The sequence below is a fragment of the Podarcis liolepis genome (genome assembly GCF_965112155.1).
Source record: "Podarcis liolepis genome assembly, chromosome: 2".
NCBI lineage: Eukaryota > Metazoa > Chordata > Lepidosauria > Squamata > Lacertidae > Podarcis > Podarcis liolepis.
This window is the reverse complement of record NC_139555.1, coordinates 104,026,298-104,039,865: the sequence shown is the minus strand read 5'-3', so window position 1 is coordinate 104,039,865 and position 13,568 is coordinate 104,026,298. Positions and strand designations below refer to the sequence as shown.

At 47.0% G+C, this 13,568-nt stretch overlaps 2 long non-coding RNA genes across 2 annotated transcripts in view; one reads left to right on the top strand and one right to left on the bottom strand.

Annotated features, from left to right (window-relative positions):
• Positions 1–3,372, bottom strand: part of LOC310702171 — a 93,169-nt gene extending 89,797 nt beyond the window's left edge. Inside the window, exon 1 of the long non-coding RNA XR_014523319.1 lies at positions 3,189–3,372. This is a non-coding gene — a long non-coding RNA (uncharacterized lncRNA). The remainder of the gene's footprint in view (positions 1–3,188) is intronic.
• LOC310702212 overlaps positions 1–13,568 on the top strand; it is a 610,091-nt gene that overhangs the window by 93,366 nt on the left and 503,157 nt on the right. The gene's annotated exons all lie outside the window — the stretch shown is intronic.

The window sequence follows — 13,568 nt, the reverse complement described above, 5'->3', positions numbered from 1 at the left end:
CTTAGAGACCAACTAAGTTAGTTCTTGGTATGAGCTTTCGTGTGCATGCACACTTATCTGAAGAAGTGTCCATGCACACGAAAGCTCATACCAAGAACTAACTTAGTTGGTCTTTAAGGTGCTACTGGAAGGAATTTTTTTATTCTATCTATCTATCTATCTATCTATCTATCTATCTATCATCTATCTAATCTCTATTTTTTATCTTGTGTGCCGCATAAATGTGGAAGGGTGGCATAGATTTTTTTAAAAAATACTAATGGCTGACCTATGGCAGAGCTACTAAAGCACAAGGAAAATGGTGTGTGCAGGGAGCACTTGGCCATTTTATGATTCACTTCTATCAAATCGATCTTGCGACTTGTTTTTCTGAGAGCTAACATTTCAAATTTCCTGTGGAGAGAAATACAGCATGACGTGAGGTGGCGTGACACCACCGAGTCATCTGGTTAAAACCGTTGCACTGAATCATAGCCGGCTCGTCTTTCTCAGGAGCAAGTTAATTAACTAGCATCAAATCAGGATATTACACTGAATCTAATAAAATATACGGTACTCCTAGGATATGTGTGTTCTGCGCGTGTGAAAGTGTATTGAATGTATTTCCTGCTAAGGGGAGATGAACAAGATGTTATGTTTGAGGTAGATATTTTAACCTCCCAGCTTTTGTGCTTGGAAATTGACTTATTATATAATGGTAACTATTGGAGCATTTTATTAGAGGTGAGCCTCTTTCTACTTTAATGGTTAGTGAACTATTTCCAGGCTTAATTCAAGATTACGGGGGGGGGGGGTTACAGCATGATCCTGTCCACGTTTACTCTGAAATTGTACTTAAATGGCAGAATTACTCAATCAATCAATCCTTTATTAGGCATAGCAAACCACACATTATCAAACAAACACCGTATACAAATTATGGAAAATACGAATTCAGCATAACAGGGTTTGTCCCAGTCAGATCTTTAACTCCAAAGAATTACCCCTTAGTCAGTGTGCTTCGGATCACAACCCTAAGTAATCTGGGACCAAATATATATAGTTATCTCCCGCTTGGACTCTGCAATGTGCTCTACATGGGGTTACCTTTGAAGTTGACCTGGAAACTGCAATTAATCCAGAATGCGGTAGCTAGACTAGTGACTGGGAGTGGCCACCAGGACCACATAACACCGGTCTTGAGAGATATGCATTGGCTCCCAGTACGTTTCAGAGCACAATTCAAAGTGTTGGTGCTGACCTTTAAAGCCCTAAACGGCCTCAGCCCAGGATACCTGAAGGAGCGTCTCCACCCCCATCGTTCAGCCCGGACACTGAGGTCCAGCTCCGAGGGCCTTCTGGCAGTTCCCTCATTGCGAGAAGTGAGGTTACAGGGAACCAGACAGAGGGCCTTCTCAGTAGTGGCGCCCACCCTGTGGAACACCCTCCCTTCAGATGTGAAGGAAATAAGCAGCTATCTTATTTTTAAAAGACATCCAAAGGCAGCCCTTAATATTTAATGCTGTATTGTTTTTAACACTTGATTGGGAGCCACCCAGAGTGGCTGGGGAAACTCAGCCAGATGGGCGGGGTATAAATAATAAATTATTATTATTATTGCCTGCCTACCAACAGTTGAGGCTTAGTTTATTGTCTCCCTGCCACCTGCAATGTGGCAAGTGTGCATGAAAGACAGGGCCAGCCCTACATTTAGGCAGCGTGAGGCAACTGCCTCAGGCAGCAAATGCCAGGGGAGGTAGCCGTATCCCCACCATTTCTCCTGTATTTCTCCTGTATAGCTCAGCGGTAGAGCACCTGCTTCATAGAATTGCAAGGGTCACCTAATCCAACCCCTTGCAATGCAGGAATCTCAGCTAAAGTATCCATGAGAGATGGCCATCTAAACTCTGCTTAAAATCCTCCAAGGAAGGAAAGTCCACAACCTGCTGAGGGAGTCCATTCCACCCTCAAACAGCTCTCACCATCGAAAAGTTCTTCCTGATGTATAGTCAGAATCTCCTTTTTTTGGTAATTTGAAGCCACTGGTTTGAGCTTGCTCACTCTTCCATGTGACAGCTCTTAAGATACTTGAAGATGGCTATCATATCTCCTCTTATGCAGGCTATACATATCCAGCTCCTTCAACCGTTCCTCATAAGGCTTAGTTTTCCAGACCCTCGATCATCTTGGTTGCCCTCCTCTGCACACGGGAGGAGGCAGAGGGTCCCATATTCAATTTCCAGGTCTGGCTGGGAATTTCCCCTGTCTGAAATTATCAAGAGCCGCTGCCAATCAGTGTTGACAATACTGAATTAGGAGGTCCAATGTCCTGACTTGGTATAATACAGGTGTTCTTATCATGTGTAAGGAATATTGTATCAGCAAACTTTTCAATAGCTCATATTCCTTTGCCAGCAAATTGTGTGTATGCATCTCTCTCTCTCTCTCTCTCTCTCTCTCTCTCTCTCTCTCTCTCTCTGTGTGTGTGTGTTATGAGAGAGTTTTATAAGCATCTCTAGATTTGTTTTTGCTTTCTGAAATTTGCTGAAATTTCATTTCAGTTCTGTTTCGGTAGTGGAGCAGCAGAAGCACACGTTTGGCAACATTTCTCTCTCTCCATTTGTCTTTTCCCTGCCGCTACGTTTTTGCCAGTGGCAAAATGTGCGTTCCACACAGGTTCCTCGCTTTAGGGCTCTCCTGAAAGAGAGCATGCCATGCCATTGTCAAAGCTTTATGCCTGCTCTGCTCTCCTACGCTAAGTATTAATCATATGATAATTGTCCCACACCTGGCTAGCGTAGAGTCACCTTTCAACGGAATGAATGCCACCAGTAATCTCTGGTTGCTTTCTTGCTTTGATTGAGGCGATTTCGATGAAGCCAGCTGCCAGCCTGCACATAATCTAAGTACCAATAATGCGAACTTAATTGCTCCATGGCAGGAGTGCCTCTGAATAGATTCAGGTCTGCATAAAATAATGTTGCCAGTATTATGCTGTTCCAAATCTCATCTCATGAACTGGGGAGAGACTGCGGTGATTAAGAAATCTTAAGATGTATAAACACAGCAATCCTATACATGCCTACTAAGTAAGTCCTATTTTGTTCAATGGGACTTATTTCTGGATTGGTGAGTGTAGGATTGCATCTTAAATTACCAGCTAGAAAGAGATTTAAGAAGAGTTTGGATTTGATATCCCGCTTTATCACTACCCGAAGGAGTCTCCAAGTGGCTAACATTCTCCTTTCCCTTCCTCCCCCACAACAAACACTCTGTGAGGTGAGTGGGGCTGAGAGACTTCAAAGAAGTGTGACTAGCCCAAGGTCACCCAGCAGCTGCATGTGGAGGAGCGGAGTCGCGAACCCGGTTCACCAGATTACGAGACTACCGCTCTTAACCACTACACCACACTAGCTCTACAATCCTAAATTAAGATACAATCCTAAATTAAGGTTAACAGATGTCCCCGTTTCCCGGGGACAGTCCCCGGATTTACATATCAGTCCCCTTACAAAATCCATTGAAATTGAAAAGTGTCCCTGGATTCATTGAAAAAAATCTGGTAACCTTATCCTAAGTCCACTTACCTTGGAGAAAGCCCAGGTGAATTCAGTAGGACTTATGAGTAAACATGACTGGGATTGCACTGCAAAGGTTACAATCCTTTGCATACTTACATGGGCCGAAGACTCTTTGAACTCAGTGGCACTTACTTCTAAGTAGACCTCTACAGGATTACTCCACATCGTGGACTATTTCTGCGAGCAGCAAAATCATTAATAGTGGGGCATTTAGCTGAATACTCTTGGGTGAGGAGGTGGAATTTTCCAACAGCTTTTCCTCAGAAAAACCCTCTATTGAAAAAATTTCAGCTCACTTAACGTTGAATGAAATTCTAACGTTGGTTCATGCTGGTTGATTGAAAGAAGGAGTGGGAGGAGGGGCTGGAAACTGGTAGGAGTAGTGGGGACAAATCCATTGCTTCCTTCAGTGATTTTAAAATAATATTGAACAGTACTAAAAACTGGGTCCTCATTGTGTCCAGAGTTCATGGAGGAAGAAATTTGGAAAGCCATTTTGCAAAATATAGTGGATGTTGGGCCTTTGACCTGATCCAACACAGCTCTTATGACTACCCGCCACCTTATATTCTCCAGGACAGGACTTGAATTTTCCTTCAGAAGCAACTCGACAAAAGTGCTTAGTTCCACCACCCTCAGAAGTACAGCCTGGGAGACAGACGGCTTTCTCTGTGGCACCCCATAAATTGTGGCACTCCCTCCTCACAGAGCCACATCTCGCATTTTCACTGCACAGCTTCTGCCATATACTGAAGACACACCTCTTTACCCTGACCTTTGGCAGTTAAAATATTTTGAGTTTCTTCTGGGGACTCATTAATTTTGCTGAATTTACAATGTTCCGTTTTGGTAGGAACACATTGCACTTGTTTTCGTAACTATGTATTATATCACTGGGACCTTATGGTGAAGGGCCAGTGAGAAAGCTTATAAATAAATAAAAGGGAACACGCTTTCCCAAAAATTTGTCAGAAAATATATCCTGATTAATTTTGGCTTAGTCGTATTTGAAAGAAATCAAGGATGTTTCTCTCTCGATATCAGGTCTTGGATGATTTCCCAGAACGCACTGCTAGACAGGGCCACAGAGAAGACAAGCGGCTCATGGGTGTCAGGCTAAGAACATGTGAAGTCCGTTGCGTGAGTCTCCTCACCCGAGAATTGGCAAGCGGCTCTCAAGCACTCTAAAATACAAGAGCTATTATGCTGCTGTCACTGGCTTCAAAGGAGGTCATTTTTGGTGGCGATTTTTAAGCCAGAGGAGCCATCAGCCTTTGGCAGCAAGATCTGTCAGCTGGTGCTTAGCCAAAAGGCTAAGATCATTGACTGCTGTCTCTCACTCATCTTCTTTAAGTTCCCTTCAGCTTTATAAAGAATGGCGAGCGCATGGTTTCATGTCACAGCAAAGATAAGGATGAGGCATCCTGAGCACACAGGATGGGGGGGGGGGTGGCAAAAGAAGAGAGATGATGCTAATGGAAAGGAAGAAGAAGAAGAAGAAGAGTTTGGATTTGATATCCCGCCTTTCACTCCCCTTCAGGAGTCTCAAAGCGGCTGACAATCTCCTTTCCCTTCCTCCCCCACAGCAGACACTCTGTGAGGTGAGTGGGGCTGAGAGACTTCACAGAAGTGTGACTGGCCCAAGGTCACCCAGCAGCTGCATGTGGAGGAGCGGAGACGCGAACCCGGTTCCCCAGATTACGTGACTACCGCTCTTAACCACTACACCACACTGGCAAGGCACCAGGAAGGCAGCTCAAAGCATAGAAAGCAAGAAGGGCAGTCAACAGCCTTGGCTTCCCAGCAGGGCTCACTATTTCTAGGGTATACTGTCCACAGTGAGCTAGGCCCCAAACCAGATACAACACAATAAAGCAGCGTCTTTAACCTCCCCACCCCCAAGTGCTACAGGTTGTTTGGGTATCAACTCCAAAATGGATTCCCATCAAATTGTGTTAAATGTAAGACTAAGAGTCTTGCTGGATCAGACCTGCATCCTGCTCCCACAGTGGTCACCCAGATGCCTTTAGGAAACCCACAAGCAAGACCTGAATGCTATAGGAACCTGCCCTACTACAGTTTCTGGCAACAAGTTCAGAATCATGCTGCGCTGAGCAATGGCAGTAGACCCTAGCCATTGTGACAAGTAGACATTGATAGCCTTTCCCATGAATTTGTCTAATCCAAGTGGGTGGCCATCGCCGCCTTTAAGGTATGCTTGTTTTTTGGGTTTTTGGTTTTAAGGCATTCATTCCAGGCCAGAGGTTGCCATTTGCGGCACCTTGGATACAATGGCGTCTTTGAGATCTTCCCCCCCGTGCCCACAAAGCCAATATTATCATTAACATCACCATCACTGAAGGCAAAACAAAGGTGGTTGGTTTTCTGCCCCTTCCAGCCATTTTCTTTAGGCCCATGGCTTCCTTCCTTCACCATAAGGACATCAGAAGAGGCTGTTGGATCAGGCCAATGGCCCATCTGGTCCAGCATCATGTTCTCACGGTTGCTGGTAGGAATCAGATGCCTGTGAGAAACCTGCAAGTGGGAACTGAGCACCAGAGCCCTCTCCACCACAGTCCAACAACTAGTATTCAGAAGTTTTACTTCTTTCGACTGTGGAGGCAAAGCACAGCATGTTCTTATCCTTTACTAGACTGGAGACTGGGAGTGGCTGCTGAGACCATATGACACTGATCCTGGAAGATCTACATTGGCTCCAAGTACGTTTCTGAGCACAATTCAAAGTGTTGGTGCTGACCTTTAAAGCCCTAAATGGCCTCAGCCCAGTATACCTGAAGGAGCATCTCCACCTCCATCGTTCAGCCCAGACACTGAGGTCCAGCTCCAAGGGCCTTCTGGGAGTCCCCTCACTGTGAGAAGTGAGGTTACAGTGAACCAGGCAGAAGGCCTTCTCAGTAGTGGCACCGGCCCTGTGGAACACCCTCCCGTCAGATATCAAGGAAATAAACAACTTCCTGACTTTTAGAAGACATCTGAAGGCAGCCCTGTTTGGGGAAGTTTTTAATGTTTGGTGTTTTATTGTGTTTTTAATATTCTGTTGGGAACTGCCCAAAGGGGCTAGGGAAACCCAGCCAGATGGGTGGGGTATAATAATAATAATAATAATAATAATAATAATAATAATACAACTTATCACAGAGTTTAATTCAACACGAAAAGTAATTTTGCAGAGTAGAGCTCTCTGAGAAAACTGTAGGAAAAATTCACCTTCCCGACAATAATTTGCAGTGAAACCCATCTACCCCCCCCAGCCCCCATTTCACTGTCCTGCATGTAGCGTGAAGAGTTTGGGGGAGACTGTTTTTGCTCTCCCACGTATTGTCTTAGTTTTCTTCACATTAACTTCTAGCCCCAGAACTCAAAGATTTTTCTGCTCATCCCTTTGTCAGCTTGCCAAAGTGTCTCCTGTTTTGTCCTTCCTGTCTCCTGCTTCACAGGCAAAGAAGTGTAAAGTGAGGCATCTGCTTATTTTTTGAGTAACACAGAAATATTATATTACCTTTATTCCCTGACCTCAACACACAATAGTTTTCAACTAGTATCATATGACACAATGCTCTTCAGAGCCATGAGTGCTTGTCGTTGTAATGTTGCATTATCTATCTTTGAGAGAGAGAGAAAAAAATCCTAATTTCTATGCTGGGAAGGAGCTGGACAAGTTCAAGAGAGGACAAGTCCTACAAAGTTTCTGGCTGAGCTTTGCAAAATGAACAACAACCCTGATGGGTTTTTAATAGCAGGGAAGTTATGATTTCATATTGACACCAGGCACAATGCCTCATTAATAGGCTTTATCACAGGGTCCTGTTACCATGGTGTCATGGCAGGCTCCATGACAAACAGCCAAGTGGTCCCATCGCCAGTTTATCCTCTTTCGCTGTTCCTGTTGGTTGCCAGACCAGCAGAATACAAGTATTTGTATGTGTGTGGTACGGAAGCTGTACTACCCAGGACAGGATGGGGTTGTGCAGGGTTGTTAAGGCAGCAGAGAGCATTGTTGGCTGCCCACTCTCCACCTTAGAGCAGATTTATGCCACAAGGTGCCATAGGAAGGCACTGGACATAGTAAAAGATCCATCGCATCCTGGTCACTGTCTCTTCGAGCTCTTGCCGTCGGGACGGAGATACAGGACGATGAAGACAAGAACGAGCCATCTTAAGAACAGCTTCTTCTCCAGAGTGATCTCGGCCCTGAATGGGAAGCCCGGACTTTGAAAGTCATCTAATCTCCCTTGCTGTATTATACCTTATTGTTTAATTAGTGTTTTTATGGAGCAGTCAAGTAATTTCGTTGTCCCCGAAGGGGGCAATGACAATAAAGATATTATTATTATTATTATTATTATTATTATTATTATTATTATTATTATTATTATTTAGGTTGTTAGTTTGGCAAAAGTTGACTAAAGCACACTGCACAGTGAAAGAAAAGGGGTATATCTGCCCATGGTCTGTGGTTTATATAAACATTGCCTGGAAAAGAGAGGCTGAGAGGAGATATGAGAGCCAACTTCAAAGATCTGAAGGGCTGTCACATGGAAGATGGAGCAAGCACTCCCTGGTCTCTGTTTCAGCCAGTTGCATTACAGTGGTACCTTGGGTTAAGTACTTAATTCGTTCTGGAGGTCTGTTCTTAACCTGAAACTGTTCTTAACCTGAAGCACCACTTTAGCTAATGGGGCCTCCTGCTGCCACCGTGCCGCCGCTGCATGATTTCTGTTCTCACGCTGAAGCAAAGTTCTTAACCCGAGGTAATATTTCTAGGTTAGCGGAGTCTGTAACCTGAAGCGTATGTAACCTGAGGTACCACTGTATTTGCAAGCATGCCTTACTACAATCAGTGGGGCTTGCTCCCATCCATGTAAATGTGTATAGATCACAGCTTAAGAGTATACATTCTTGCTTTGTGAATTTAAAACATGCTTGTGTGTCACATGGGACGTGTTTCTCGATACCTGTATCCTTCTGGTCACGGCCAGACCCGAAGGCAGGGATAGTCTTCAGACTAAACTTCCCTCCTTGGTAATGACATGGTGTAGTCTTAGTGTAACTCCTCCTCCTGACTGGGATTACTGGGATTCCATTTTGCACAGACCCAAGGATTCCTCTTGGATGGGCCATCAGTACCTTTTGTCATGTTAACAGCCTCTATCCCAGCTGAGGGACGCGGGTGGCGCTGTGGGTTAAACCACAGAGCCTAGGACTTGCTGCTCAGAAGGTCGGCGGTTTGAATCCCCGTGACGGGGTGAGCTCCTGTTGCTCGGTCCCAGCTCCTGCCAACCTAGCAGTTCGAAAGCACATCAAAGTGCGAGTAGATAAATAGGTACTGCTCCAGCGGGAAGGTAAACGGCGTTTCCGTGCGCTGCTCTGGTTCGCCAGAAGTGGCTTAGTCATGCTGGCCACATGACCGGGAAGCTGTACACCGGCTCCCTCGGCCAATAAAGTGAGATGAGCGCTGCAACCCCAGAGTCAGTCACGATAGGACCTAATGGTCAGGGGTCTCTTTACCTTTTTATCCCAGCTGAGGCCCTGGCCTGGAAAGGGAGTTTAGCCAGTGTTTTTCCACTGGCCTGGAATCCTCCCTCCAATATGCCAAATGCTATCTAAATACTACCATTCATTAATGTCTACCGCTCGCTAATGGACTTTGGTACCCTAGATTTATAACAACATTACTATTACTATTTATTGCATTCTGATACTGCCCTACGTCCAAGGATCACAGGGCGCTTTACAATATGCGTAGGGTTATGCTGCCCTAAAGGCCTAGCTAATCAGTGACCCCGAGAATGTCTTGCTCCAAACAGTAAACAGACCAAAGTCCATCAATGCAACATTCTTTGCAAGGACCCCAGCACACTAGGTTGGCTGCTGCTCACCTCTGATATATGGTTTGTCAACACTGCTTTTGCCTATCAGGGCACTCCTGTTTAAGCTTCAGGGGGAGGGAAAAGTGAAAGAGGTCCTCTTTGCCTGCTTGACGCATCAGCAGTTTAGTTGTTAATAACCTGATCTACAGGTAGGTGTAGAAATGTGCAACAGCTGCACATTTCACAGTAGGACGTCCCTATTTTCATTGGAGAAATGTTGGAACGTATAACACTGCCATTTGGGCTACCTCTTTGGCCTACAAAGGTTCCCTCAGAATTATAGTTCCAGATAACCGCTGTACAAAGTAAGTGTATGTCTGTCAGTTTGGGGGGCTTATGTGTGACTCCAGGAAGTTCCATAAGGCTCTCTTCTGTTTCTATACCTGAGGGATTCCCAGCTAGTTGAGACGTTCTACAGCATGGGTCTGCAAACTAAGGCCCATGGGCCGGATCAGTCCCAAATGCCTTCTGGATCCAGCCTGCGGACGGTCCGGGAATCTCCGCGTGGATTTCCCTCTCCCTCCCACGGCAGCGGCACCAGTGCTTCCTCCCTCCCTCCTCCTGGCTTCTCCCTGCCCTGCCTAGAGGAGGAAGGGGACTGGGCTTTGTTGGTGCCAACAGCAGCAGTGCTTGAGCGGCACCATTTTAAGCGGCCGCACTCCGGAGCCCTTTTGTGCACCGCTCACTGTCCCGCCGCCACCGCCAGCCCCTGCCGCTCGCAAGACACAGGTAAGCAGCCACCGGGGCTCGTGGTGCTCTTGCATCATCCCCCCTAAATATAGTCCGGCCCCCCACAAAGTCTGAGGGACAGTGGACCGCCCCCCTGCTGAAAAAGTTTGCTGACCCCTGTTTTACAGCCTCTGCAGCTGGCCATACCAGCAGACATATGGAAACAATAACATTATTGCACTGCCACCTGCTGGCCACACAGCCAGCCAGCTGGCCCTCAGAAGTCGCAGCGGATAAATGATTAAACTTTTTGTTTCATGCCTGCCATAGAGACCGTTAGTGGAGTTGGGCTCGCACAGTGAGGCTTTTGTCTCTCCTCTTCCCCACAGCAGGACTTTGTGCACCCTGAATAGCAATTCTGGAGGAGCTGGGAACCCTCTGGAACTGCAAGGGGCTGCTTTTACAGGGAAGGGGGATCAGCAGAAATCTGAGATACATTACTCAGAATGGGAAATGTCAGCAACTGGGATTTATTTGCGTATGAAAAACCACAGGGTGAAGTCAAATTGCTACGTTAGCAGTGCTGGAGTGACCTCCCTGGGGCACAAGCCTGGGCAGAGTGTACAGAGGTCCTGGGCTGCCCAGGCGACAAGACACCCCTGTCAGCCTCATCGATGTGGTCCAAAGGAAAGCAGAGAAACACATTTGGCACCTGCTTGGCTTCAGGAATTGCCGGTAGGAGGTGTACAAGGTGCTATCTGACCGTCTTAGGGATTCCACTCTGGATTTGTGTAGGGCTTACCGTACTCCTTAGCAGGACTGTCTTAAGCATATCCGGCGCCATGGTTCAAATATCCCTCCGGCGGTCCGTCCCCCCCCCCCCCGTTTCCCAGAGTTGTCGACCTTTCCCCAAGTCTCTGCAGGGATCGCTCTCCTCCCGCGGAGGCTTGGGAAGGAAGCTGCATGCCTCCTGGCCATATAGTTGGCAGGGCACAGCTTCCATCCTAAGCCTCTACCAGGAGCGCTCTCCTGCTTGCAAAGGCTTGGGAGGCAAGCTGCATGCCTGCCAGCCATATGGTTAACGGGGCACAGCTGGCGGGCATGCAGGGAAACGGGAGGGTGTCGGCAAAGCCGCACAGCTCCCCCACTTGCTGGGGCGTCCCTGAGAGGCCAGCGCCCTGGCGCAACGCGCCAGTAAGCCCAATAGGAAAGACGGCTCTGCTCCTTAGCCCTTTCTTCTTCTGAAGACATCCCAGAATGCAGCAGAGGTTTAAGAGCAGAGTTTCCCTTCTCCTAGATGGGCTACCTTCCCAGGGTGATGAGCCCCATCTGCCCTTAACTTCCATCTAAAAACATGTGCAGAAACTGCCTTCTAGGACTCAGTCATGGTCTCGTCTGCTCAGTCCACCTGAAACTGTCTTCGTAAGGAAGGGAAGCCCACTTGTTGTTGTTTAGTCGTGTCCAACTTTTCGTGACCCCATGGACCAGAGCACGCCAGGCACTCCTGTCTTCCACTGCCTCCTGCAGTTTGGTCAAACTCATGCTGGTAGCTTCGAGAACACTGTCCAACCATCTCGTCCTCTGTCATCCCCTTCTCCTTGCACCCTCCATCTTTTCTGGTCTTTTCCAGGGAGTCTTCTCTTCTCATGAGATGGCCAAAGTATTGGAGCCTCAGCTTCAGGATCTGTCCTTCCAGTGAGCACTCAGGGCTGATTTCCTTCAGAATGGATAGGTTTGATCTTCTTGCAGTCCATGGGACTCTCAAGAATCTCCTCCAGCACCATAATTCAAAAGCATCAATTCTTCGGCGATCAGCCTTCTTTATGGTCCAGCTCTCACTTCCATACATTACTACTGGGAAAACATTACTAGGTAAAGGTAAAGGTAAAGGGACCCCTGACCATTAGGTCCAGTCGTGACCGACTCTGGGGTTGCGGCGCTCATCTCGCTTTATTGGCCAAGGGAGCTGGCATACAGCTTCCAGGTCATGTGGCCAGCATGACTAAGCCACTTCTGGTGAACCAGAGCAGTGCACGGAAACGCCATTTACCTTCCCACCGGAGCAGTACCTATTTATCTACTTGCACTTTTTGGTGTGCTTTCGAACTCCTAAGTTGGCAGGAGCAGGGATCGAGCAATGGGAGCTCACCCCATCGTGGGGATTTGAACCACCGACCTTCTGATTGGCAAGTCCTAAGCTCTGTGGTTTAACCCACAGCGCCACCCGCGTCCCTACTAGTGCACTATTATTGTGTTACAGTATCCACCCATGACCCCTGCCCCTACAAAGCTACCACTCCGGAGCGGTCCTAAGTCCATGCCAGCATTCATTAACAGTGCCACACAGAACTTCCAAGTGATACACCATGTGTGCCCCTCTTCTCCTATAACTTTCTAGAGGAAAACACAAAATGGAGCTCTCACTCTGGCTGGCAGCAAGTAGTGGACCAGGCGCCTTTGCAGCCTAAAAACTCTGGGCGCATGCCCACATTGCCCAGCTCCTGGTTCGGCCTCTAACTGTTGCTATGCCACAGCAATAATATCTCCACCGTGCCAAATGCTCCTCAGAAACCAAGCAGGTCTGCACAAGTTGAAAATCAGTTCTGAGCCCACCTTCCTGCCCCACTGGCGGAGCTCTTTCCCCATTGTTCGCCTTTGCTTTCCACATGAGAAATGTATAAAAGTAAGTTTAGAGAAGGGCATGTGAATGGCTCAGCCTTTTAAGCAACGGCACCTCTGTCCCTTTCTCTTTAAAGTAGATGCCGTCCCAGGCCCTGGAACTCTGGCACAAACACATGACCCAGCTGCCTGAGTAGCTGGCATTACATGCTAATCCCCTGGAAACATTGAGGGTTCTCCTTCGCCTGCTCCTCTGAATGAAAAGAGGCCTTTCCCTTTCATGCTCTGAAGCTGCCCTCTGTTTGGCAGGCCACAAACACTGATCTCTTGTCTGCTTTCCCTACCCCTACTTCTTTTTACCCATTACAAATTGAGGAACATGCATTCTTGTAGTTGGGTTGAAAAATGTTCAACTAGGGTTGCCATATTTCAAAAAGGACTCCCCGAAAGTGGTTGAGCAAAAACAAAAACATTTTCGTCTTTTGGAAATTCCTCTCAGAATCATCTTGGGTGATAAATTCCCCCCTCCCACAATTAAATATGATGTTCAAAGATGATAAAGGGGAATAGCAGATCCTCCAAGTGAAGTGTCTCTATTTTCCAGTGAAAGTCCCAGATTTACAGAAGCTCTCCTGGTTTCTGATTTGATCCCAGAATGTCCCCCTTTTCCTAAGGACATCCCTATTTTCATCAGCGAAATGTTAGTGGATATGGTAAAACTAAAGGTAAAGGACCCCTGACTGTTAAGTCCAGTCGCGAATGACTCTGGGGTTGCGGCGCTCATCTCGCTTTACAGTGGTACCTCAGGTTACATACGCTTCAGGTTACA